Source organism: Bubalus bubalis, chromosome 3 (genome assembly GCF_019923935.1).
Source record: "Bubalus bubalis isolate 160015118507 breed Murrah chromosome 3, NDDB_SH_1, whole genome shotgun sequence".
Lineage (NCBI taxonomy): Eukaryota > Metazoa > Chordata > Mammalia > Artiodactyla > Bovidae > Bubalus > Bubalus bubalis.
This window is the reverse complement of record NC_059159.1, coordinates 136,562,917-136,587,356: the sequence shown is the minus strand read 5'-3', so window position 1 is coordinate 136,587,356 and position 24,440 is coordinate 136,562,917. Positions and strand designations below refer to the sequence as shown.

Sequence of the window (24,440 nt, the reverse complement as noted above, 5' to 3'; positions counted from 1 at the left end):
GTAGCTCATTTGTGTCCGACTCTTTGCAATCCCGTGGACTGTAGCCTACCAGGCTCCTCCCTCCATGGGATTCTCCAGGCAAGAATACTGGAATGGGTTGCCATTCCCGTCTCCAGGGGATCTTCCCAACCCAGGGATCGAACCTGGGTCTCCCACATTGCGGGCAGATGCTTTAACCTCTGAGCCACCAGGGAAGCATACCTTCCGATTACTTTCCTCCAATTCCACCTCTCCCCTTTGTCCTTTATTCTTGTCTTTCTCATTCTGGATCAACCAGTTATTCTGTTTTAGGACAAAATCACTCTCATTTTTTTCTTAACAAAAATATGTCTCCATACCTCATACTTTTTCTTACTTAAAATCATACCCTACATGACTTGTATACTTGGCATAGTTTTTTTCCTACTGCTTTTAATAATATGCATTAGAATTTTTAACTCTTAGAGACCTTAATTTCTAGTAAAAACTAAGAAAAGCAATTGGAACTGTCACACCAACACTCTAGAGGTGGCAAACTTGTGACTATGTCATTTCATAATATCCAGAATCATAGGCTTCCACGTTGTACACTTTTTTAATGGAGCAAAAGGATGCTTACTACTAGAACCAATTTTTTTTCTCTCTATAATTAGAGACCAAAAGTGAGCAAACTTAGACTTTCTTGTTTTCTATCTGTAAAAATCAAGCGTTTTATTTATATAGCAAGAAAGCACTCATTTATTCTCTATTTGAATAGCATACTTGAGATTTAAAATCATGTTTGGCAGTGTACTGCAGGATGCTATAAAAGACTTCATCCATATTGCTTTGGATTTCTTGACATCTTGTTATATGTTTTCCATCATCCATTGCAACAGTTAGTTCAGCTTCCTTAACCTGAACTGGACACTTTAAGGATGTAAAAGCTACACTTATGTTTAGCAAAGTTTCAGAATATTATTTAGAAATTATCTAGATATTCAGTGGACATTTCAAGGGACCAAAAAGATTTTGGAAACTATTATAAACTACTTTATATTTTATAAAACATAATTGTTGAAAAGTTCATTTATAATTTATTTTTTAAAATGTATTTATTTAAAAAATTTTTGGCTGTGCTGGGTCTTTGTTGCCGCATGATGGCTTTCTCTAGTTTCGATGAGCAGGGTCTACTCTTCGATGTGTTGCACCAGGCTTCTCATTGCGGTAACTTCTGTTGTTGCGGAGCACAGGCTCTAGGTTCCTGGGCTTCAGAAGTTACGGCACATGGGCTTAGTAGTTGGGACATCTGGGCTCTAGAGTGTGGGCTCAGTGGTTGCGGTGCATGGTCTTAGTTGCTCCGAGGCATGTGGAATCTTTCCAGGCCCGGGATCAAACCTGTGTCCCCTGCATTGGCAAGCAGATTTTTATCTACCGTACCAAGGAAGTCTGAAAAGTTCATTTATAAACTTTATTTCATCTACATTTAGTTAATTCCTTTGTTCTTAACAATTATGTTTGGATAAGTGGTGACAACTTCATGAGATATTATACAATTTAAATTATTTTAAATTATGTTTCTTCCTGACTAGTAAACCCAGGTAGAGCAAAAGTTGTATATGTGTATAATATTTGATACTAACAACCCTGAAGACATGCCTTTTTGTTTCACTAAACCAGTGATATTCTTATTTGCCAAAGATTACCTGTCACGTGAACTTGAAAAACATTGGGGTTAGTTTCTATATTTCTCTGAGAGAATACTTAATTTATATAAGTATTTATTTTCCTTTAAGCCAATTAAATAGAGTTCTTTTACAAATTGGGGCTGCCCTGGTGGCTCAGTGGTAAAGAATCTGCCTGCCAATGCAGGAGATGTGGGTTTGATCCCTGGGTTAGGAAGATCCCCTGCAGGAGGACATGGCGATTCACTCCAGTATTCTTGCCTAGGAAATCCCAGGGACAGAGAAGCCTCGTGGGCTATAGTCCATAGGGTTGCAAAGAGTGGGATGCAACTTACTGACTAAACAGAATAGGCATACATAAACACACAGATCAGATCAGTCGCTCAGTCGTGTCCGACTCTTTGCCACCCCATGAATCGCAGCACGCCAGGCCTCCCTGTCCATCACCAACTCCCCGAGTTCACTCAGACTCACGTCCTTCGAGTCAGCAATGCCATCCAGCCATCTCATCCTCTATCGTCCCCTTCTCCTCCTGCCCCCAATCCCTCTCAGCATCTGAGTCTTTTCCAATGAGTCAACTCTTCGCCTGAGGTGGCCAAAGTACTGGAGTTTCAGCTTTAGCATCATTCCTTCCAAAGAAATCCCAGGGCTGATCTCCTTCAGAATGGACTGGTTGGATCTCCTTGCAGTCCAAGGGATTCTCAAGAGTCTTCTCCAACACCATAGTTCAAAAGCATCAATTCTTCGGCGCTCAGCCTTCTTCACAGTCCAACTCTCACATCCATACATGACCACAGGAAAATCCATAGCCTTGACTAGACGAACCTTTGTTGGCAAAGTAATGTCTCTGCTTTTGAATATGGTATCTACTACTACTACTAAGTCACTTCAGTCGTGTCTGACTCTGTGCGACCCCATAGACGGCAGCCCACCAGGCTCCCCCATCCCTGGGATTCTCCAGGCAAGAACACTGGAGTGGGTTGCCATTTCCTTCACCAATGCATGAAAGTGAAAAGTGAAAGTGAAGTCGCTCAGTTGTGTCCGACTCTTGGCAACTCCATGGACTGCAGCCTACCAGGCTCCTCCATCCATGGGATTCTCCAGGCAAAAGTACTGGAGTGGAGTGCCATTGCCTTCTCCATGCTATCTAGGTTGGTCATAACTTTCCTTTCAAGGAGGAAGCGTCTTATAATTTCATGGCTGCAGTCACCATCTGCAGTGATTTTGGAGCCCAGAAAAATCAAGTCTGACACTGTTTCCACTGTTTCCCCATCTATTTCCCATGAAGTGATGGCATCGGATGCCATGATCTTCATTTTCTGAATGTTGAGCTTTAAGCCAACTTTTTCACTCTCCACTTTCATCTTCATCAAGAGGCTTTTTAGTTCCTCTTCACTTTCTGCCATAAAGATGGTGTCATCTGCATATCTGAGGTTATTGTTATTTCTCCCGGCAATCTTGATTCCAGCTTGTGTTTCTTCCAGTCCAGCATTTCTCATGATGTACTCTGCATATAAGTTAAATAAACAGGGTGACAATATACAGCCTTGACGAACTCCTTTTCCTGTTTGGAACCAGTCTGTTGTTCCATGTCCAGTTCTAACTGTTGCTTCCTGACCTGCATACAGATTTCTCAAGAGGCAGCTCAGGTGGTCTGGTATTCCCATCTCTTTCAGAATTTTCCACAGTTTATTGTGATCCACACAGTCAAAGGCTTTGGCATAGTCAATAAAGCAGAAATAGATATTTTTCTGGAACTCTCTTGCTTTTTCCATGATCCAGTGGATGTTGGCAATTTGATCTCTGGTTCCTCTGCCTTTTCTAAAACCAGCTTGAACATCAGGAAGTTCACGGTTCATGTATTGCTGAAGCCTGGCTTGGAGAATTTTGAGCATTACTTTACTAGCGTGTGAGATGAGTGCAATTGTGCGGTAGTTTGAGCATTCTTTGGTGCCGGGGTCCAGCCCCGGCTGATCCAGGGTATTCGAAGTGGGGACAGCGTCGGCGAGGGTAAGGATACAATAGCTTCAATTAGATATTAATTAAAGATATAAACAGTAATAGAATGAGGATAGCTCAGTAGGAAAATTCAGTGGAGAAAAGAGGCTGAGTAGCTTGGTTTACGCGGGAGACCAATAAAACTTCAAGACAAGAAGTTTGCACCACTTGCGTAGGCCGCAGGCGTCCTTCCGTTCTCCCAAAGGAGAGGAGACACTGAGGCCTCCCCGGTCGGATCTTAGAAGCCCAGGCATAATTAGCAAGCATGGCGGGTTCCACGCTCCAGATGGAGACTCAGCCAGAATTTGAGAGAGAGAGCGACATGGGGAGACCAAGTTTCAGTGAACAAGGCCCGCACTTTATTTTCCAAAGTAGTTTTTATACCTAAAGTTGTGCATAGAGGATAATGGGGGAAGGGGTGGAGTCATGCAAGGACAGCAGTTCCTGGTCCTAATCGAAGCCAGGCTTTTCAAACTTATCATATGCAAAAGTTCAGGTGAATTACATCATCTTCTGGCCAGGAGGCCTGTTAACATTTTAAGAAACTTATCTTTCTCTAAAGGTGATTATTCCAAAGTCAGGCACCAGCCTCCAAAAAAGCATTGGACAAAGCTGCATTCCTATAGGGCAAAGGTGAGGTGGGCTCAATCAAGAAAAGAATTAACTCAAGGGTCCAACGTTACAAACATTGAGGCTACTACTTACATTTCTATACACCCATTATATCAATCAATACACTGCCAAGGACACAGTAGGTACGGAGTATGGAGACTTAGCAGCAAACATTGGCTCAATAAGTGAAAAACCCTTCACCAATACAATTTCTAATCAATCTTTTAACTAATCAAAGGAATCTGTGTTTAGACAGTTTAGAACATCTCCTGCCTCTCACAGTTGGGAGGCTCTGAACAATCACATGTGGCCGGAAAAACCTATTCAGGCAGGCTAGAGGATTTCCAAAGGAGTTTGTAGGTTAAACACTGTCACACCCAGGAATTATTAACTGGAGCTGTAAGCTAACTCTTTTTTCAGAGAGAGGTAGTGGGGGACAGCCCCCCGTAAAGTCAGAGGTGTAGGTGAAAGCACAAAGCAGAAAGTAGGCAGACTCTGGTTTGGGGGGTAGATGCTCGAGAATTTCCAGGGGGACTCCTGAGGCTCGATCCCGCCTTTGCGTATGCCGAGCCTCCTTCCTCATGACCTTTGTCATGGGCGGAGTTCCTCACGCTGGCTCCCGGCAGTGATAGAATTCCAGTTGAGCTATTCCAGATCCTGAAAGATGATGCTGTGGAAAGTGCTGCACTCAATATGCAATATGCACTCAATATGCAATATGCCGGCTCCCAGCACTTTGGCATTGCCTTTCTTTGGGATTGGAATGCAAACTGACCTTTTCCAGTCCTGTGGCCACTGCTGAGTTTTCCAAATTTGCTGGCATATTGAGTGCAGCACTTTCATAGCATCATCTTTCAGGATTTGGAATAGCTCAACTGGAATTCTATCACCTCCACTAGCTTTGTTCGTAGTGATGCTTTCTAAGGCCCACTTGACTTCACATTCCAGGATGTCTGGCTCTAGGTCAGTGATCACACCATCATGATTATCTGGGTCATGGAGATCTTTTTTGTACAGTTCTTCTGTGTATTCTTGCCATCTCTTCTTAATATCTTCTGCTTCTGTTAGGTCCATACCATTTCTGTCCTTTATCGAGCCCATCTTTGCATGAAATGTTCCCTTGGTATCTCTGATTTTCTTGAAGAGATCTCTAGTCTTCCCATTCTGTTGTTTTCCTCTATTTCTTTGCATTGATTGCTGAAGAAGGCTTTCTTATCTCTTCTTGCTATTCTTTGGAACTCTGCATTCAGATGTTTATATCTTTCCTTTTCTCCTTTGCTTTTCACTTCTCTTCTTTTCACAGCTATTTGTAAGGCCTCCCCAGACAGCCATTTTGCTTTTTTGCATTTCTTTTCCATGGGGATGGTCTTGATCCCTGTCTCCTGGACAATGTCACGAACTTCATTCCATAGCTCATCAGGCACTCTATCTATCAGATCTAGGCCCTTAAATCTATTTCTCACATCCACTGTATAATTATAAGGGATTTGATTTAGGTCATACCTGAATGGTCTAGTGGTTTTCCCTACTTTCTTCAATTTAAGTCTGAATTTGGCAATAAGGAGTTCATGGTCTGAGCCACAGTCAGCTCCCAGTCTTGTTTTTGCTGACTGTATAGAGCTTCTCCATCTTTGGCTGCAAAGAATATAATCAATCTGATTTTGGTGTTGACCATCTGGTGATGTCCATGTGTAGAGTCTTCTCTTGTGTTGTTGGAAGAGGGTGTTTGCTATGACTAGTGCGTTCTCTTGGCAAAACTCTATTAGTCTTTGCCCTGCTTCATTCCGTATTCCAAGGCCAAATTTGCCTGTTACTCCAGGTGTTTCCTGACTTCCTACTTTTGCATTCCAGTCCCCTACACAAGACAAACACAAACTGAAATCTTACAGCTTTTATTTAAAAATTTTAGCCATATGTTAGGTATATTAATTCACAAAAGAACAGTTGGATCCAAATTGTGTTTCTGGCAGATTAATAGGTTGATTACCCACTACTTGGCTAAGGTTTTCACTTGTATTCAAGGAGAAGACTTTTAAGAGATTTCACTTTCTCAGATTCCAAAAGCTCCAGGTTCCTTTTCCGTAGTTGCTTTGAGGGGTGTTTGAACCCCTTGAAAGCCCCTGATGTGGGGTAAGGGACCTTAAGTTCAAGGGTCTGTAGGGAGTTGAGGGGCCAAAGTGGGAAGAAAAAGGTCTGGTAGGGTGGACAGAAGGCTGGAGGAGGTAGGAGTTTGATAGGGCTTTGTATAGGATTCAAGGGAGCTGAACGGAAGATGCAAAGTGGCAAAAGGAGGAAGGAGGAGGGGGTCTTAGAGGAGTCAGTTTGGTGAGATCCTAAGTTTTCCCAATGAAGTTTCAAATTATCCACAGTAAAATCATGCTGACAAAAAGGAAGTGGAGGGATTTCCCTGGTGGCCCACTGGCTCAGAATCTGCTACCAGTGCAGGAGACACAGGTTCAATCCCTGGTTCGGCTACTAAGATCCCAAGTGCCGCAAGTCAACTAAGTCCACATGCCACAACTACTGAGCCCATGTACCGCAACTACCGAAGCCTGTGCACCTAGAGCCTGTGCTCTGCAACCAGAGGAGCCACCGAAATGAGAAGCCTGCGCACTGCAACTAGAGAGTAGCCCCTGCTCTTTGAAACTAGAGAAAGCCGGCACACAGCAATGAATAGCCAGTGCAGTCAAAAATAAATAAAGAAATAAAAAAAAATTTAATTAAAAAAAAGGAAGTGGACAAAATTGGTGGAGAATGTAATCAGCACAGCTTTGAGAAGAGGGTTTCAGTTGACTGGAAAGTCCCGGGAGGAACACTGTCAAATAGAGAAGACAGAGAAGTCTTAAAACAAACAAACAAACAAACTTCTTTAACGTCTGAATATCAGCTTCCAATTAGGAAGGGCATCTTCTGACCATTGTTTAGTCGCTAAGCCGTGTCTGACTCTTTGCGACCCCATGGACTGTAGCCCACCAGGCTCTTCTGTCCATGGGATTGATTTCCCAGGCAAGAGTACTAGAGTGGGTTGCCATTTCCTTCTCTAGGGGATCTTCCCTACCCAGGGACTGAACCCACATCTCATGCATTGGCAAGTGGATTCCTTTACCGCTGAGCCACCTGGGAAACACCTTCTAACCACAGAGTTCTTTTTTAAAAGATTCTTTCAATATCTTATTTTATCATATTTCAGCAAGTACAAACAGTAAATATTTCTGGCAATATTGAGTTGCTTTTTAAAAATTATCTCTTTGCCTTTTCTTTCAAACCAAGGTATAACTACCAAATGACTCGAAACCAGACCTTTCATGACTTAACTATGGACACAAGAGCTGTCCCGAAAAAGAGTGCAAAAGGTGCAACTCTCCTAGGACCCAGAAATACAAAGATCGCTGAAAGAAAAAAAGGCTTAACTCCCCTGCAAGCTGGCAACAGTCAGTAGGAGGAGAGCTGCACATGGGGTGCGGCCCACATTCCTGTTTGGCTACATTCTTGGGGCCCCCCAACCTGATGGTTGAGCCACCTGCACACACAAGAACCAATAGCCTGCCTTCAAGCTGAGGTCTCAGGACACAACATGAGACAAATAAAAAAGTAATAGCTGTTTCTGGGAGGGAAAGGATAGATAACCGAAGTGTTGTGTTAGTTGTTCAGTCATGTCTGACTTTTTGCAACCCCATGGACTGTAGCCTGCCAGGCTCCTCTGTCATGGAATTTTCCAGGCAAGAAAATACTGGAATAGGTTGCCATGCCCTCCTCCAGGGGATCTTTCTGATCAAAGTGTACCCCAAAAACAAAATTCATAAGAGTCACAATTCAGAGAATGAATTCTTTTGGGGGGGGGCTAGGCTGGATCTTAGTTGAGGAACACAGGATCTTTAGTTGTGGTATGTGAGCTCTAGTTCCCTTACTAGGGTTCAAACCTGAGTCCCCTGTGTTGCAAAGAGGAGTCTTAACCACTGGGCAACCAGGGAAGACCCGAAGAACTTCAGTAGTGTTTTTCTCCTGCTAATTTGAAATTAGAAAGGAAGGGCCCACATAAAATTTTGCCTTTCTCTCTTAACTGAGCCATACAGAGAGTTCCAGGAGCACCAACTTTGGGATGAAGTCTTACCCTTCTGCCAATGTTCCTAGGATTCCATCTGAGGAGGGTGGCTCAGTGGTCCCTTCTCATCCCCAGAAACTGTAGAAGAGGGAAAATAATTTTCTCTGTACCCTTCTGAATTCCTGAGACTCGTAATAGAACACAGATTAACAAGAGCAAAGCAGACAGAAGTTTGTTAATCTGTCTCTCTCATACATACATGGGAGATACCCAGGGAAAAAATAAATAAAATTTCCTAAGGTGGCTTAAGAATTCAGGATTAAATGCCATCTTAATAGGGAAAGGTGAAGGGTTGGGGGTGGGGGGTGGGGAATGTAGGCCTTAGAGGAGTGCAAGTGTGCTAAGTCACTTCATTCATGTCCGACTCTTTGTGACCCCAGGGACTATAGCCCGATAGGCGCCTCTGTCCATGGGATTCTTCAGGCAAGAATACTGGAGTGGGCTGCCATGCCCTCCTCCAGAAGATCTTCCCGACCCAGGGATTTAACCTGTGACCTGGGGATCAAATCGGAGTCTCTTACATCTTCTGTATATCGTCAGGCAGGTTCTTCACTACTAACGCCACCTGGGAAGCCAGCTTCACAGCACCATTCAAAGATTTCACATCAAGGATTCCAGCAGGACTACTGTCACACAGTCTGGCATAGCCAGAGGTGCCCACCTCTTAAGCAGGCACCTGCCGTTAGGATCAGCCCTTGCAGGAACTGGAGACTGATTGCCCCTGGAAGTGGGGGGCCCTGCCAAACCTCCCACACCTCACCCTAGGCCCTGACCCTGTGAGTGCTTAAGCTGGGAGAGTCACTGACTCGTGACAAAAATCAGAAATTTAGACCTCTTGTAAAATATAGTTCCGTCTAGGGCAGTGTATTTGTTTCCTCTGGTTGCCATAACAACGTCTCACAAACCAGGTGAGTTAGAACAGAAAAAATCTATTTTCTCACAGTTCTGGAGGCTAGAAGTGTGGAATCAAGGTGAGGGTGAGATTAGCTCCCTTTGAGGTTCTGAGTGAGAATTTATTCCCTTGTTTCCCCCAATGGCCTGCAATCCTGGCACTCCTCGGCTCATAGTTGGGTGCATCGCTACCCTCTCTGCCTGCTTCTTAAAGTGGGCTTCTCCCTGAGTCTTTCTGTCTTCACATGACTGCCTCCTTCTAAGGACACCAGTCAAATTAGTGGCTAATCTTACTCCAGTATGAACTCATCTTAAGTAATTACATCTGCAATGACCCTATTTCCAAATAAGGTCACATTCTTGGGGTTAGGAATTCCACTTACTTAAAAAAAAATTATTTACTTCTTTATTTGGCTGCATCGGGTCTTAGTTTCAGCACACGGGCTTTTTCACTGTGGCGTGCAGACTCTCTAGTTGTGGTGTGTGGGCTTAATTGCTCTGAGGCATGTGGGATCTTAGTTCCCTGACCAGGGATCAAACTTGTGTCCTTTGCACTGCAAGGCAGATTCTTAACTACTGGACCACCAGGAAAGCCCCAGGACTTCCACTTACTATTAATTAATTTATTTATTGAGAGAAGATGACACAAATGAACCCATAATAGGGCAAAGAAAATAAATAAATAAAAAAGAATTTTATTTTACATCAGTTTTGAGAGCTGCTTTGTTCTAAGTATCCTTATTTCTGTTCGGAGCAAGGATCACAACCTGGTGATTCAGGGCCAAATTTGGCTTCCAGGAGTGTTTGTTAGGTCAGTATCTCCACCATTTCCTAGTATGTTAAGCTGGCCACTTGACAAATTCGCTTACCTGAGTGTCCTTGAAGGCATCTGCACATGCGACCCTTGGTTTAGAGCTTGCTGAATCAGTGCGCCTTCATATTTTACCATCTTAGCATCAGAATTACCCTGGGAAGCAGAACAAATGTGTTCCCACTTCAATGAACAGGACACAGAGGCTCAGAAAGTAAAGGGGATCTGCCTGGATCACACAGTTGGAAGTGGTGGTGCTGAGTCTCCCACCCAAGTCTCCAGCCACCCCTATGGGGCTTGTACCTGATCAGGACATCTCCACGTTTCCAAAGCTGTAAGGCTGCAGTGGGCTCTCAGGACCCGCCCTCTGCCGCATTTCTTCAGCTAGATTTTCAGAGTAGCAAATGCCACAGAGACTTTTTAAACTCAGGCACATTCCTGGAGGAAAACCTTTGCAGATGTTCCTCTGAGAGAGAAGAAAGTATAATAATATGCTGTCTGAGTTAAGGGCAGGCTGGTTTTGAGCTTGGTTAAAATTTTCCTTTTCCAAATATGCAAGAAAATGGAGTGAAAGGGACTACTCCTTCTTTTCTCTTATTCTGGAATTCCTATTAAATAGGATGGCAAAAATTTTGGACCCACCCTCCAGGCTTCCTGACCTTTCTTTTTCTTTTTTCCCCCATATGCCAACGTGGTATTTTAAAATTAAAGATCCAGATGTGGAACAACCTTTGAGGGAAGGTCTTGCTTAGGGGTCAAGCCCCTCCAACCAGCCCCCCTACCCCTTTGAAGGCATTGCCTTCTTGGAGGGAGTGGTTCTTCAACTTGCTTTTTGGTTGCTCTTTTGAGAACTGGATATTTGTTCTGGGTTCTCCTAGAAATATGCACTTACAGATGTAAGGAAATAGAATGAAATTGCTTGGCATTTCCTTTATGCTTGGTATTTTGAAATTTCATCATAATTAATCCAGGTGTTGCTGCTGTTGTTCGGTCGCTAAGTCATGTCTGACTCTTTGCAACCCAGTGGACTGCAGCACGCCAGGCTTCCCTGTCCTTCACTATCTTCTGGAGCTAGCTCAAACTCATATCTATTGAGTCAGTGATGCCATCCAGCCACCTCATTCTCTGTCGCCCTCTTCTCCTCCTGCCCTCAATCTTTCCCAGCATCAGGGTCTTTTCCAATGAGTAGGCTCTTTGCAACAGTTGGTCAAAGTATTGGAGCTTCAGCTTCAGCATCATCAGTCTTTCCCATGAATATTCAGGGTTGATTTCCTTTAGGATTGATTGGTTTGATCTCTTTGCTGTCCAAGGGACTCTTAAGAGTCTCCTCCAGCACCACAGTTAGAAAGCATCAATTTTTTAGCACTCAGCATTCCTTACGGTCCAACTCTAACATCCATACATGACTGCTGGAAAACCATAGCTTTGACTATATGAAACTTTGTTTGTAAGGTAATGTCTCTGCTTTTTAATACATCGTCTAGGTTTGTCATAGCTTTCCATCCAAGGAGTAAGCATCTTTTAATTTCATGGCTGCAGTCATCGTCCACAGTGACTTTGGAGTCCAAGAAAACAAAATCTGTCACTGTTTCAACTTTTCCCCCATCTATTTGTCATAAAGTGATGGGACCAGATACCATGATCTTAGTTTCCTGAATGTTGAGTTGACTGAATCCAGGTGTAGCTCTTTTTTAAAAAGTTATTCTTGGTGCTCAGTGGGCTATTTCACTGTGAAAGCTTATTCCTTTCTTCACTTCTAGGAAACAATATGTCATTGCTTTATTTTTTAATTATTCCCCTTCCATTCCCTCTGTTCTCCCTTTCTGAAATTCCTATAAAATAGGACGGTAGAATTTCTGGATCCATCCTCCATGGATTCCCCACTTTTTTTGTATGCCAACATGAGGTGTTTTTTATTAAGTAATAAAAATAACTAAATGAAATCCTCCAAGTCCCTTTAAGACTCAGCCTTGCTGTGTGCACAGTAGGTGCTGAATAAACATGACCTCCTTCTTCATTCTCAGCATCTATATCAACAACCACATTATTATCAACAATAACATTTATTGGCTCCTTATTGTGTGAAGGCAGTGAGCAAAGTACTTGACACAGAACCCTATTTAATTCCCAGAAACCTATGAAGTAGGTATAATTATTGTTTCCATCTTACAAATGAGAACACTGAAAGCCATAAAGCAGAGAGGTTTGGAACAAGACCTTACCTCTGGCCAAAGAGCCTGGTTTGAGGTGAATCTCCCCCATAGCTGGGTGATCAGTGTAGGTGTGAGAATAAGGAAGGGGGAAATTTCATTAGATACTTCAAATGCAGTTTCCAAATCAACAATCCCAAGGAATGGCCCAGGTTCCAGTAACGCTGAAATTTTGAAATTCAAGTTCTTTCTTAACATTTCTACTTTTGTGCCAGACTTCTTTGCATGATTTTTTTTTAAAAACAGTGTCAATTTGTTCTTTATTATCTGCCTTTGGTGTTGAAGTTAGAATGGTCTTCTCTACCCCCTTCCACTCCAAAATGATATTAATAAATATTCATCTATCTTCTTCTTTTACTATTTTGATGATTTTACGTTTTACATTCAAAGGTTTCAGCCATCTGGAATTTATTCTAATCTCAGCCATGACTCGGAGCTCTAACTTAATTTTTTTCCCTAATGGTGAGCAAGTTGTACCCACCATGCCTTTGGCCTTTTAAAAGGCAGCTCAACTCCCAGAGCTCCATAAAAGCCTAAGAGTTAAGAATAGAAAAGCTAGGACTGTAACTCAGTCAGATCCTAATCTCTGCTGCATCACCACTCACTCTGGGACTCTGGCAGCACTCTGTTCTCCTTAGGGAAAAAGCTCTGGCCAATGATGTAAGGCCAAGAGGGCTGAGGCAGTGAGAGGAGGATTTGCAAAGAACCCTCTGGAGGAGATTCATAGAGGCTGTGTCCCTGCCACCAGGCATGGCCTTACGAAAAAGAGTTGGTCAACCTTGCAACTGTTGCAAGTGGCCCCAAGCTCTCCTCCTTAACTGTATTCTTTTTCTTTAACCCCTTTGTCCTTTCTTGACTCCAAGCCCAGTTCATGCTGCTTCTCTGTGAAGCTTAGGTGCTCCTTGTCCTGGACCTCACTGCATTTGGCACTAATGCAAACTTTGCCATTGTTTGTTGACACGTCAATGAGTTAACAAATAAACTAAGTTTCCAGGTTCAAAGGATGCTGCCTGCCATGTACAGGAGACAAAACCCCAAACACCAGAAGATAGAAGATGTGGCCACCCCTGTAATGTTCGCTGGGGCTCCAACCATTCATGGCCCCGTGGTTGGCACCATGGAGTGGCTGTGACTCGGATCAGACCACCAGAAGCTAAGGAGGCCATTCTATTTGGCGAGTGTCAGATCCCAGAGAGAGCAGGAAGAGTCAACTTTCTCTCTTTCCTTGGGGAGCGGATAACTTATGTGTAAGTGTGTAGAGGGAATCTTGGAAGAAACTTCAGGAAAGAAAGAATCGAGCCCAACAAAGCTTCCTAAGAGAATAAGGGATGCAGGTGAGCTGGAGAAGGCTCCTTCATCTTAAAAAATGTGCACTAATGGTTCTCGTGGCTGAATGTGTGTGAGGCTCCAAACTCGAAACATACTGTGTCTCATTTGATCCCCGTGAACCCAGGTGGCATTTTGTTGATGAGGAAGCTGCATTTTGTTGATGAGAGGTGAGATGACTTAACTATGATCACCTCGAGGGGGCCACAACCAGAAATCCAGGTGAGCAGGGGGTTAACTTCAGAGAGGAGAAGGACCCACCCTTGGCTGTTCATACTTCTTTTTCTCCTTCTCCTTCTGCTTGGAAGTACCTGGTGGGGCTGAACGGAATTTTCAGTCTTGTTCTCTGGGCCTTTGTACTGCAGTTTCCTCTGCCTACATTGCCCTTCACAGCACTTTTCCTCTGGTGAAATTTCAGCCTTCTTTGAGAGGCCAGCTCCCATGTCCTGGCCCTGGTAGGGCCTCCTGCTCCTCCTCCTCCCCTTCCTGGAGCCCCTTCCTGGAGCCCTCAGGCACGGTCCAGCCTGACTGTAGTTCATGAAGTACATGTCTCCCCTAGGCCTGCCTCCCTGCAGGCCGCCCTCACTGAGGACAGACGAACTCTTTTTGGTCTTTCCAGGGCCTAATATAGGGCCTGGCGTGTATGCTTGTTGAATAAGTGCAGGCAGAAAACCAATGTTTTTTTGAGCCATGTCAATGCGTCAGTTTCAGAGCTTGTTCCTGTTTATCCCTCTAAATCCTCCCCTGAAGATTATGTGAAACTTAGCTGAGAACCACAAAAATGCTCATTCCTTTGAATTGTCTTTTGCACTATTTCCTTGGGAATTATTCTTTTTTTTTCCTCTAAAAGATATTTTACACTTTGAGGATTAACAAAGAGAAAATTTCTTAAAATATACATGTATTACAAAATTTATCATCGCACCCCTTTTCAAATGCACAATTCAGTAGTGTTTAGTATGTTCACAATGTTTTGCAATATATAAGATAAACTTTTGCATTTTGCAAAATTGAAACTCTATACCCATTAAACAACTCCCCATTCCCTACTCCTCTCAGCCCCTGGAAACAACCATTACACGTGTCTCTATTACTTTGACTATTTTGGATACCTCATGTAAGTGAAATCATTCCGTATTTGTGTTTTTGTGACTGGCTTATTTTGCTTAGCATAGTGTCTTCGAGGTTCATTCATGTCATATCATAGCATATGTCAGAGTTTCCTTCACTTTAAAGACTGAATAATATTCCATTCAGATGTAGCTTTTAGTTTGTTTCTTTTTATTTACTTTTCAACTCTTCTATTGCTTTTCAGACTCAGATTTTGCTATTACTTTCTAGTTTTACTGCATTGTGATTAGAGAATGTTATCTATATTCATCCTACTTTGAAATGTACTGAGATTTTGTTCGTTTGTTTTTCTCAGCCTGTCATGTGGTCATTTGTTAATGATCAACAGGCATTAACAAGAGTATATTCTAGGTTTTCAAGGTATGGAGCTTGATATCTTTTAATTTGATCTGTCTTACTAAGTTAACAAATCAAGTCCTCCATATCCTTCCTTATTGTGTGATTTATTGATCATGGACTGAGAGAGGTAAGTGAGAATTTTCTACTATTACTATGTTTCTGTCCATGTCTCCAGGTACTTCCTCTTTTTTTGCATTATAAATTCTGATACTTTATTTTTGGTGCATAAATATTTATGACACATCTTCACTGTGGCTCTCAGCCTTTATCATTACAACATTTTCTCCTGGGGCTTGTTTTCTGATTTTCTGTGAATTCAGCTGTGTCTGATATTAAAATCATAACTCTTGTTGTTGTTGTTACCTGTATTTGCATGTGTGATATTTGTTCTGTTTTCTATTTTTTCCTTCTCTTCTCCTTTCAATCTGTCTGAGGAGCACTATTTTAGATATGTCTCTTACACATGGCACTAGCTAGGTTTTATTTTGTGATTTCATGAGCTGTTTCTAAAGAGTGGGGTGATCAGGTCCAAGTTAAAGAAAGCTTTTAAAGCTCTTGACTTTCATGGCCAAATAATTTTTTCACTGGTTGGACTGCTTTGTCCTGTTACCAGCATTTAGAAGCAAGCCATCTCCCCACCATTATCAGCATGACCATTACACTGCTGCTTAATTATTTAATAGGTGAAAATGGGACCTCATTGTTCTTTCATGCTTTTCTTGGCTTCATCTAATTCTACTTTAAGTAAATAAAGATGGAAGAAAAAAAAGAAGTTAAAATGAAACATTCCTTTTCAGATATCTTCAGTGAGATTTAAATGGGTGGTGGTATTTTTTATTCCAGATTTCCATGTCATTGGACCAATCTTTCCACGGGCTCCTCAGCTCAGGCCTTGGATCTTTGCAGGAGAAACTGTCCAGGTTTCTTTCTCATAGCCCTACACCATGCTTTATTCCCTCTGAAGTGAATAGGCAAAATAACAGAATAGGGAGATATTGGGTCTGAAGCTAGACTGAATAGCTTCATTGCTATTTGCAATAGCCAGATTGCAATAGCTAGATTGAAGCTAGATTGAATAAATCTCAGCTCCATCTCTGCTGTTTACTAGCTGCGTGTTCTATGGCAGTTACTCAACCTCTCTGTACCTTGGTTTCCTGAGGTAATAATTCTTAAGGGTAACAATGACTATAATAGTAAATATAGTAACACCTGTTGGGGTTGTTGTTCAGAATAGTTAATTTATGCAAAACACCTAGACAGGATTGCTGTTGGCTCTTCCTCTGGGAAACACATGGTTTCCACTTCAACTAAGGTGGTTTTGGTGGAAGCATTTCCTTCTTCCAAGACCCTGCTCTCTTAGCCATTGCATTTAGTCTTAGGCCAGGGGCAGGCTCCTCACAAGAACAGAGCCAATCACAGTCCTTTCCTGGGGACTAAAACTGGGACAGGAGAAAAGAAGCCTTTAGTGCCTTTCTGATAGGGAAACTCCCACGGTGTGAGACCCAGGCTCCTGGCAGCCATGTTTCCAGCCAGTGAGGGGAGCCCAGCTTTGAGAGTGAGGCTAACTGACCAGTGGAGAAAAGTTGACATTGGAAATGAAAAGAGATGGACATTATTGGAACCCTTAGTTTTGGCTGTCTCCTTGCAAAGAGTCGGACACGACTGAGCGACTGAACTGAACTGAAAGGCACCTTATGAGCCAATAAATACCCATTTTCTCTAAGATTGCCCTCATTGAGTTTCTGTCACTTGCAATCGAAAGAGTCTGAGTACATTTCCTAAGGCACCTTAGTACAGTATAGATCATGGGGTCTCCTGTCTGTCCACCTCTCTGAAAAGCCCTAAGACACACACACACATACACACACACACATATTCGCGTGCACATACTCACAGCAATTCCCAGCCTCTAGATATGAACTGGCAGAGAAGGCAATGGCACCCTACTCCCTCTTGCTTGGAAAATCTCATGGACGGAGGAGCCTGGTAGGCTGCAGTCCGTAGGGTCACTAAGAGTCGGACACGACTGAGCGACTTAACTTTCACTTTTCACTTTCATGCATTGGAGAAGGAAACAGCAACCCACTCCAGTATTCTTGCCTGGAGAATCCCAGGGACAGGGGAGCCTGGTGGGCTGCCGTCTGTGGGGTCGCACAGAGTCGAACAAGACTGAAGAGACTTAGCAGCAGCAGCAGCAGCAGCAGCAGATATGAACTGGTGTTCTTTCCCCTCCTGCGCTGCCCACACAGACCTTAGCTTCTCTACACACACCAGAGACTGCTGTGCTCATGCCTGGCCTAAGGAACTGCACTTGCTAAACAGGATGTTATCCCGGAAATCTGTGCCCTTCTCTGTAGGCTCCTTGTTCTTTTTTTCACTGCCCTATTCAGTAACTTCGCAAATATCTAATGAGCACCTGCCAAGAACCATGTCAGGCCTGGGGCCCCAGAAAGGCAGCAGACAGTTCCTGCTGTCAAGGAGCTGCAGGCCATGGGGGCCATCAGGCTGTCAGAAGACAGCTCCAAGAGAGACGGCAGGGCGAGTGTGGAGCAGATGTCTCTGCCAAGTGCTGCAGGAGCTCAGAGGGGGCTCTGTCACTGGCTGCCGAGGATTGTCTGCTGTGACTCTGTTCTATCTGCCTCCAGCTTCTCCCCACCCCAGCTCACCCTGCCCACTGCCACCAAAATGTCTTCCCCAACAGCTCAGTTCAGACTGCCTCTGCCCCCCTTCCCAGGCTTGAGCCCACCAGCCTTAGCCTGGCAAGACCCTAATCCAGATATTACCTCAACCTACTTTCTCAGCCATGTTGTTCCCTGGTCCTCAGGAAACTTATCCACGCCAGGTCACTCACCTTCATCACATATATCTGTATTTCCCCACCTTGGTGTCTCCGCTTGCCCTGCTCCCTCTGTCTCCCATCCCTGCAAGTCCCAGTTGTACATACCTTCCAAGGTAAGGGATGGCAAATGTGAGCCACGTGCCTGCTCCGATCATCTGGCTGTGTTGCCGTGTTGAGAAGGATTCTGTGGACATACCTGTTTTCAGTGAAAGAGTAAGGGATCAGGGACTTCCCTGGTGGTCCAGTGGCTAAGACTCCAAACTCCCAATGCAGGGGGTCTGGGTTCGATCCCTGGTCAGGGAACTAGATCCCACATGCCACAGCTAAGACCTGGTACAGTCAAATAAATTTTTTTTTTAAAAGAAAGAGTGAGGGACCAGTCAGCAAAATCAGCCATGGGCACCAAATCGGGTGTGTGCTGGGGCTGGGGATCAGGGAGAGGTGGAGGGTTGGAGGGAGTAAGTGGTGATGAACAGCACTCTTGGGGTGCAAGGGTACTTTGGTCCAGGTTGAGGTCTTATGGATTGTCCCATCCCCATGAAGACTTCCTTGCTCCTTCAAGTGAAATTAACCTCTTTCTCTTCTGAATTTTTATCACCTTCTCTCTGTGCCTCAGTGAGAGCATTAGATTGCTGCTATCTTTTTATGGTACCTCTGCTTTTTTTTTTTTCCTTTTCTATTTGAGGAGACAGATGGTACCCTATAGAGTATAGTACAAGGGAGAGATTCAAAACACATTAACCAAACGGATGGAAGCCTGGTCAGTCCCATGTGATGGAACTGTGTGGAACGCTAATATAGATAGACAAAGAGCCGCAAGGGGCCTGTCCTGAGCAGCCGGCCTTCCCCATAGCCTTGGGCAGAGCTGAGGATTGTTACAGCTCCGTTCTGACTCCTGAACCAATGTCCTGCCCTTCTGCTTCTGCCTGACCTGTCACCTGCTATCTTCCTGGGCACCTGTGACCACTGAGGTCTGAGCTCTCAGCTTCTCTAATTCATCCCTTGACTCAGTAAACCAGGGCTGATGCTTCCTTGGCATCCTTCTCCTCCTGTGCTCGCCATTAGGAGCCCAGGGACGATGTCCTGCCTTCAGTCTGATCACAGGCTGGGAGAGAGTGGGGCAGAGGTGGTGGAAGGATGGAGACCTGAGTCACAGGATTCAAGAAGTGACGTGGGCCTTAAGATAGGAGCGGAGAGGGTGCTGAGGAGGGATAATAGCGGTTTCTGGGGTGGGGTGGAGTGGAGGTGGAAGTTTTTGACACACCCACACCCACCAAATTTCTTCTTCCTCCACGCTCTGCAGCACATCATGGCTGGGTTGCCTGATTGTCACTGCAAGCTCTGTGCCCCCCAGTTCCCAGGCGGCCTGTAAAGATGGAGTGAGGAAACGTTTAAACAGCCTCAGAGCCTCCTACCTCTCCCTGTCCCACACAAACATTCAGACCTCAGCAGCCCAGCCCTAATGAGCACTCCAGGCCTGAGAGCTTCCAGCCACTCCTGGACTCTCTTGAATCTCCTTAGCTGCTGTTCACACCTGGGATTCTGGGCCCACGTAACCATCTGGGCTCCTGAGCCACATGGAGGCCTGTCCCCAAATTATTCTCGGGGTTCCAGGATGACTAGCAGATTCACTCAGGCTGCCCTATCCCTCTGTTGCTCAGGGACTCTGGTGCCACCCCAGGCACCTCCCTCACCCTTTTACCCACTCCCCTCCCTGCTTCCCACTCCACACACATGTTTCGGCTGGAGACCCAGCTGCAGAGCCGTGCAGCCCTGTTGGCAGGAGATGTGCTGGCTTGAGAGCTGCCTGGAGGGGAACGTGGCAGATCACATTTCTTCAGCTCGTGCCAAATATTATTCAGACACAGCTTTTCAGACAGACACAAATTGCTCATCCAATAAACACAGAAGGGCTAATCCCAAGACATTTATCAGAGTGGGGAAAGATGAGAGAAAAGGGAGACACACAAGAGGCCTTTGAGAGCTGGCCTGGTGTGGTTGGCCGGAGGGGAGCTGGGGAGACCAGCAGGCACTCCCAGGGTTTTCTCCTTAGAGGACCTGAAATCCAGCACCAGGGCACTGGGGTTTGCTTTCACTGTGACACACAAAGCCAGGGTTGGTGTGTACACGTCCCAGAACAGAGTGGAGGAAATGAACGCAGGCCAGGGTGACTCTGTGGGCAGTCACCCCCACCTCCAGTTGTCAGTGGTCGTGGGGATTAGCCGTCTGCAGCAACTCTGTCACTTCTCAACCATGCACACGTAGTAAGCCCTCAAGGCGTGCTGTGATTGTTGGCAAAGTTGTCAGGAGATGACACTCCTGGACTGGAATTTCTTATTTCTGGCTGACAGGTGTGAGAGCACAGCTGCTGAGAAACAGGTTGATGGACTAGGCTGACCACAATGGCAGTGGACTGGAGACACAGGGGACCTCTGTCAGTACCAGAGGGCTGGCCAAGCCTTTGAGGTCCTTTGCTCATCCCTTTCTGCTGTGCCTTCCAAAGGGCACCTTGAGTGTTCCTCTTTAGGGATTCTGCCCAGAAATGAAAGAAAGCAGGCCCTCCTCTGACACCCCATCTTGGAACTCAGGGAGAGGAGGCCCAGGTGAAGTCTCTAGAGACAGCCTGGGTCCTTCCACGGTCTGTGCCATGCCACTGGGACTCTGGTGTGTGCCCAGGAAGAGGTGGGCATGTGCCCACTGGAGGGAGGAGGCACTAACTAGATCAGAGTGAGGGCACGGAAGTAATTGCCAGCATTTATATAGTCGGGCACTGTTCTTACTTTTCTCACAACACCATGGCACAGTAGATGTGCTATTATTGATACCATTTTTCTGGTGAGGCACTGAGAGGTTAGCTAGCTTGTCTAAGCTCACCCAGTTCATGAATGAGAGGCTTTAGCATCTGTGCTCTTAACTTGCCACACGGCCTACAGTGATTTTCAGAAATCAGCTTCAGAAATGCCAGTTGTGTGGGAGTACTTAGGAGTGTAGGAGGCTGGAGTCCCCAGACCTGGGATGGTGCCTCTGAGGCCCAGTGTTGATGCAGGTTTCCACTGAGAACCTGAGGGGGGCGTCTATAATTAGGCTGATTAACCCTCCTAGTTTTCCAAGAACTGAGAGGGGTCTTGGGATGCTGATTTTCACTTTTAAAACTGGAATAGTGGTTCAGTGCTAAAGAATCCACCCGCCAAAGCAGGAGACCTGGGTTCAATCCCTGGGTCGGGAAGATCCCCTGGAGGAGAAAATGGCAACCCACTCCAGTATTCTTGCCAGGAGAATCCCATAGACAGAGGAGCCTGGCGGGCTATAATCCATGGGGTCACAAAGAGTCAGACATGACTTAGCAACAGACTTTCATGTTCATGGGCAAGTAGGGGTAAGTTGACCATCCCGCCTGTAACATAGGGCTGGTCTTGGATTGCTGTCAACAACTTCAGGTCCAACCGGCAGGCCACCTTCCCCCTCACATTCCCAGGCTAGGGAATAACAGAGTGGCGTGCTGACTGGGAAGAGGAGCAGAATAACAACCAGCTGGCAGCAGCTCTTCCCAGACACTTAGGAGGTGCTGTGCTGTGCTTAGTTGCTCAGTAGTGTCCTACTCTTTGAGACCCCATGGACTATAACCCACCAGGCTCCTCTGTCCATGTGGATTCTCCAAGCAAGAATTCTGGAGTGGGTTGCCACACCCTCCTCCAGGGGATCTTCCCAACCCAGGGACCAAACCTAGGTCTCTTGAATTGCAGGCAGCTTCTTTACCATCTGAGCTACCAGGTAAGCCCAAACTTGGGAAGTTCGGACTGTAATGACAGGCAGCAATAAAGCAGGGACACCTCAGCCCTCAGAGCTTAGTGGGAACAGGTGTCTTCTGGCAAGGCCAGTCTTACACAATTAGGAAGACTGGGAAATTCCCAGGGGAGGACTGGCAGGCAGCCCAGGTGGTTCCCAGGGAAGCCGGGGGAAGCCCCCGCCCACCCGGCCTGCCAGGAGCAAGTTTCTATTCTGGATCCTGAAACTTCATTCCTGCCAGGAATGGCCTCTCCTCTACCCACCTGCCCAGTGACCCACATTGACCTGTGTGCCTAGGCTAAGCATCCCTTACCCTTCTCCTTCTCTTATTTTGTCCTGCTCGGTACATGACCTATTTGTCTGTCTCTTTGTAAAGTCTGAACTTCACTCATGCAATACCTGGAAGATTCCAAGAGAAGGAGAATGGCACAGAATCCATGGGTAGAAATGCTGTTGGGTCTCGGGAGGGACAATGGGGCAAGAAGCTTCAGGAATGTAGGCAGTGCTTGCTCTTCACTTCTGGGCTCACTTTTCTTTGTGGTCTGTAAAACAGAAGACATTGCAAGAGTTCATCCAGCTGCTCAAAATAAATTTGTTTCCTGTCCAAATGAAGTCAATCCAAGACACTGAGAAAACTTTCAAGTGAGACTGCGCAATCCCTGTCAGAGGTTTTGGAGGACGAGCGCAATAGGAAGAAGTCTGGAACATTGGCCATGTGCCAATGATTGCCCAGTTCTGAAAAAGGAGGGGTGGTGGTTGGTTTCTGTTACTTCAAACAGATCTAAGGGGGGAAAGGGAGGGGGGATTTGCCAGTTCACATTACTGATGAGTCTAGAGCAGTCTGATATGGCCATGGCAGGGCACACTCCTACCTCCTTTTTGGCTTCTTGGGCAGGCTCTTCCCACGTGGTAGTTTTAAGGGGTTGAATAGTGTACCCCCCAATTTCATGTCTACCCAAAACCTCACAAAAGATCTTTTTTTAATAAATAATTTTATTTATTCATTTATTCTTGGCTGTGCTGGGTCTTTAACAAAGAGTAGCTGTGTGGGCTTTTCTCTAGTTGTGAGTCAGGGCTACACTCTAGTTGCAGTGTGCAGACTTCTCATGGCAATGGATTCTCCTATGGAGAATAAGCTTTAGGCATGTGGGCTTCAGTAATTGTGGCACATGGGCTTGGTTGCTCTAAGGCATGTGGAACCTTCCCAGATCAGGGATTGAACCTGTGTCTCCTGCATTGGCAGGCGAATTCTTTATCACTGAGCCACCCGGGAAGCCCTCAGAAAAGATCTTTTTTGGAAATAGGGTCTTTACATATGCAATTGGTTAAGGCAAGATGATGTCATACTGGATTAAGGTTGGGCCCCTTTTTCTAGTGATTGGTGCCCTAGTCAGAAGAGAATACATTGGCAGAAGAGAGAGATACGCACAGAGAAGGCCGTATGGTAACAGAGGCAGAGTGGAGGGATGCAACTAGAAGCCAAGGAAGGTCAAGGTTGCTGGAAGCCACTGAAGGTAAATGAGCCAAGGAAGGATATTCCCTAGAGCTTCTGAAAATGCTAGGGAAACATCCTGTCTTTGGACTGCTAGCTTTCAGAACTGTGAGAGAGGATATTTCTATTGTTTTCAGTTGCCAAGCGTGTGGCAATTTGTCACAGGAGTCCTAGAAAACTAATACAATACCCTTGTCAACTCCGGGTTGGCCTCCCTAGAGGAAAGGAAGAGGCTTTTTCTCAACACTTACCAAAATTCTGGAGAGGAGGGGACCTTTGCTTCCTGAACGAATCACTGTGACTGGAGGGAAACAGCACTCTGTTTGGACTGATATGAACTCCACATTCACTGAGGGGACTGTGGTGAGGTTAGACTATCCCAACCACGTGGGGAAGAGTGGACATCTTTTACCAGAATGAGGAATGAATACAGGGGAGACAAAATTAACACCTGTCCATTACAGGGAGGAAAACTGATTCTGCAAATTATGCTCTCATCTAAGAATAGATTTTTAAAAAATAATTTTATATATTTGACTATGCAGGGTCTTTGTTGCTGCATGGGCTTTTTCTCTAATTGTGGTGAGTGGGGGCTACTCTCCAGTTGTGGAGCTTGGGCTTCTCATTTTGGTGGTTTCCCTTGTTGCAGAGAACTGGCTCCAGGGCACAAGGGCTTCAGTAGTTGAGTTGTGGCATGTGAGGTCAGTAGTTGCGGCTCCCAGGCTTTAGGTAAGCAGGCTCAGTAGTTGTGGTGCATAGGCTTAGTTGCTCCACACGTGGGATCTTCCTGGACCAGGGATTGAACTTGTGTCTCCTGCACTGGCAGGCAGATTCTTTACCACTGAGCCACCAGAGAAGCCTAGATGATAGTACAATTAAGAGGAAAAGTAATCTGCTAAATCACTGGGGTGAACCTATGTCACTACATTTGTTCATTCAGCATGCAAACCCCTTTCTTATTTTGGAGAAATCTTCCAACAATACCATTATTGTATTGTGCTTAGTCGCTCAGTCATGTCTGACTCTTTGCAACCCCACGGACTGTAGCCCGACGGGCTCCTCCATCCATGGGATTCTCCAGGCAACAATACTGGAGTGGGTTGCCATGCCCTCCTCCAGGGGATCCTCCCAACCCAGGGATCGAACCCAGGTCTCCCACATTGCACGCAGATTCTTTACTGTCTGAGCCACCAGGGAAGCTGCCCTGTCTTCCATAGAGGCAGAAAGGGAAAGACTTTCCTTTTTACTTCCTTGCAGCCA

The 24,440-nt window shown here is 45.3% G+C and overlaps 1 long non-coding RNA gene across 5 annotated transcripts in view; it reads right to left on the bottom strand.

Annotated features, from left to right (window-relative positions):
* Positions 1-6,913: 6,913 nt before the first annotated feature.
* The window catches only part of LOC102389807, a 31,693-nt gene continuing 14,166 nt past the window's right edge, over positions 6,914-24,440 (bottom strand). For 2 of the 5 annotated variants that reach the window (XR_328260.4, XR_003108258.3), the window contains exons 2-7: positions 22,088-22,230; positions 18,008-18,098; positions 10,361-10,523; positions 10,116-10,213; positions 8,365-8,433; positions 6,916-7,068 (exon numbers count right to left, since the gene is read on the bottom strand). This is a non-coding gene — a long non-coding RNA (uncharacterized LOC102389807). Of the gene's footprint in view, positions 7,069-8,364; positions 8,434-10,115; positions 10,214-10,360; positions 10,524-18,007; positions 18,099-22,087; positions 22,231-24,440 lie in introns of all 5 variants that reach the window. The other 3 variants (XR_003108257.3, XR_003108256.3, XR_003108254.3) reach the window with 3 other exon arrangements.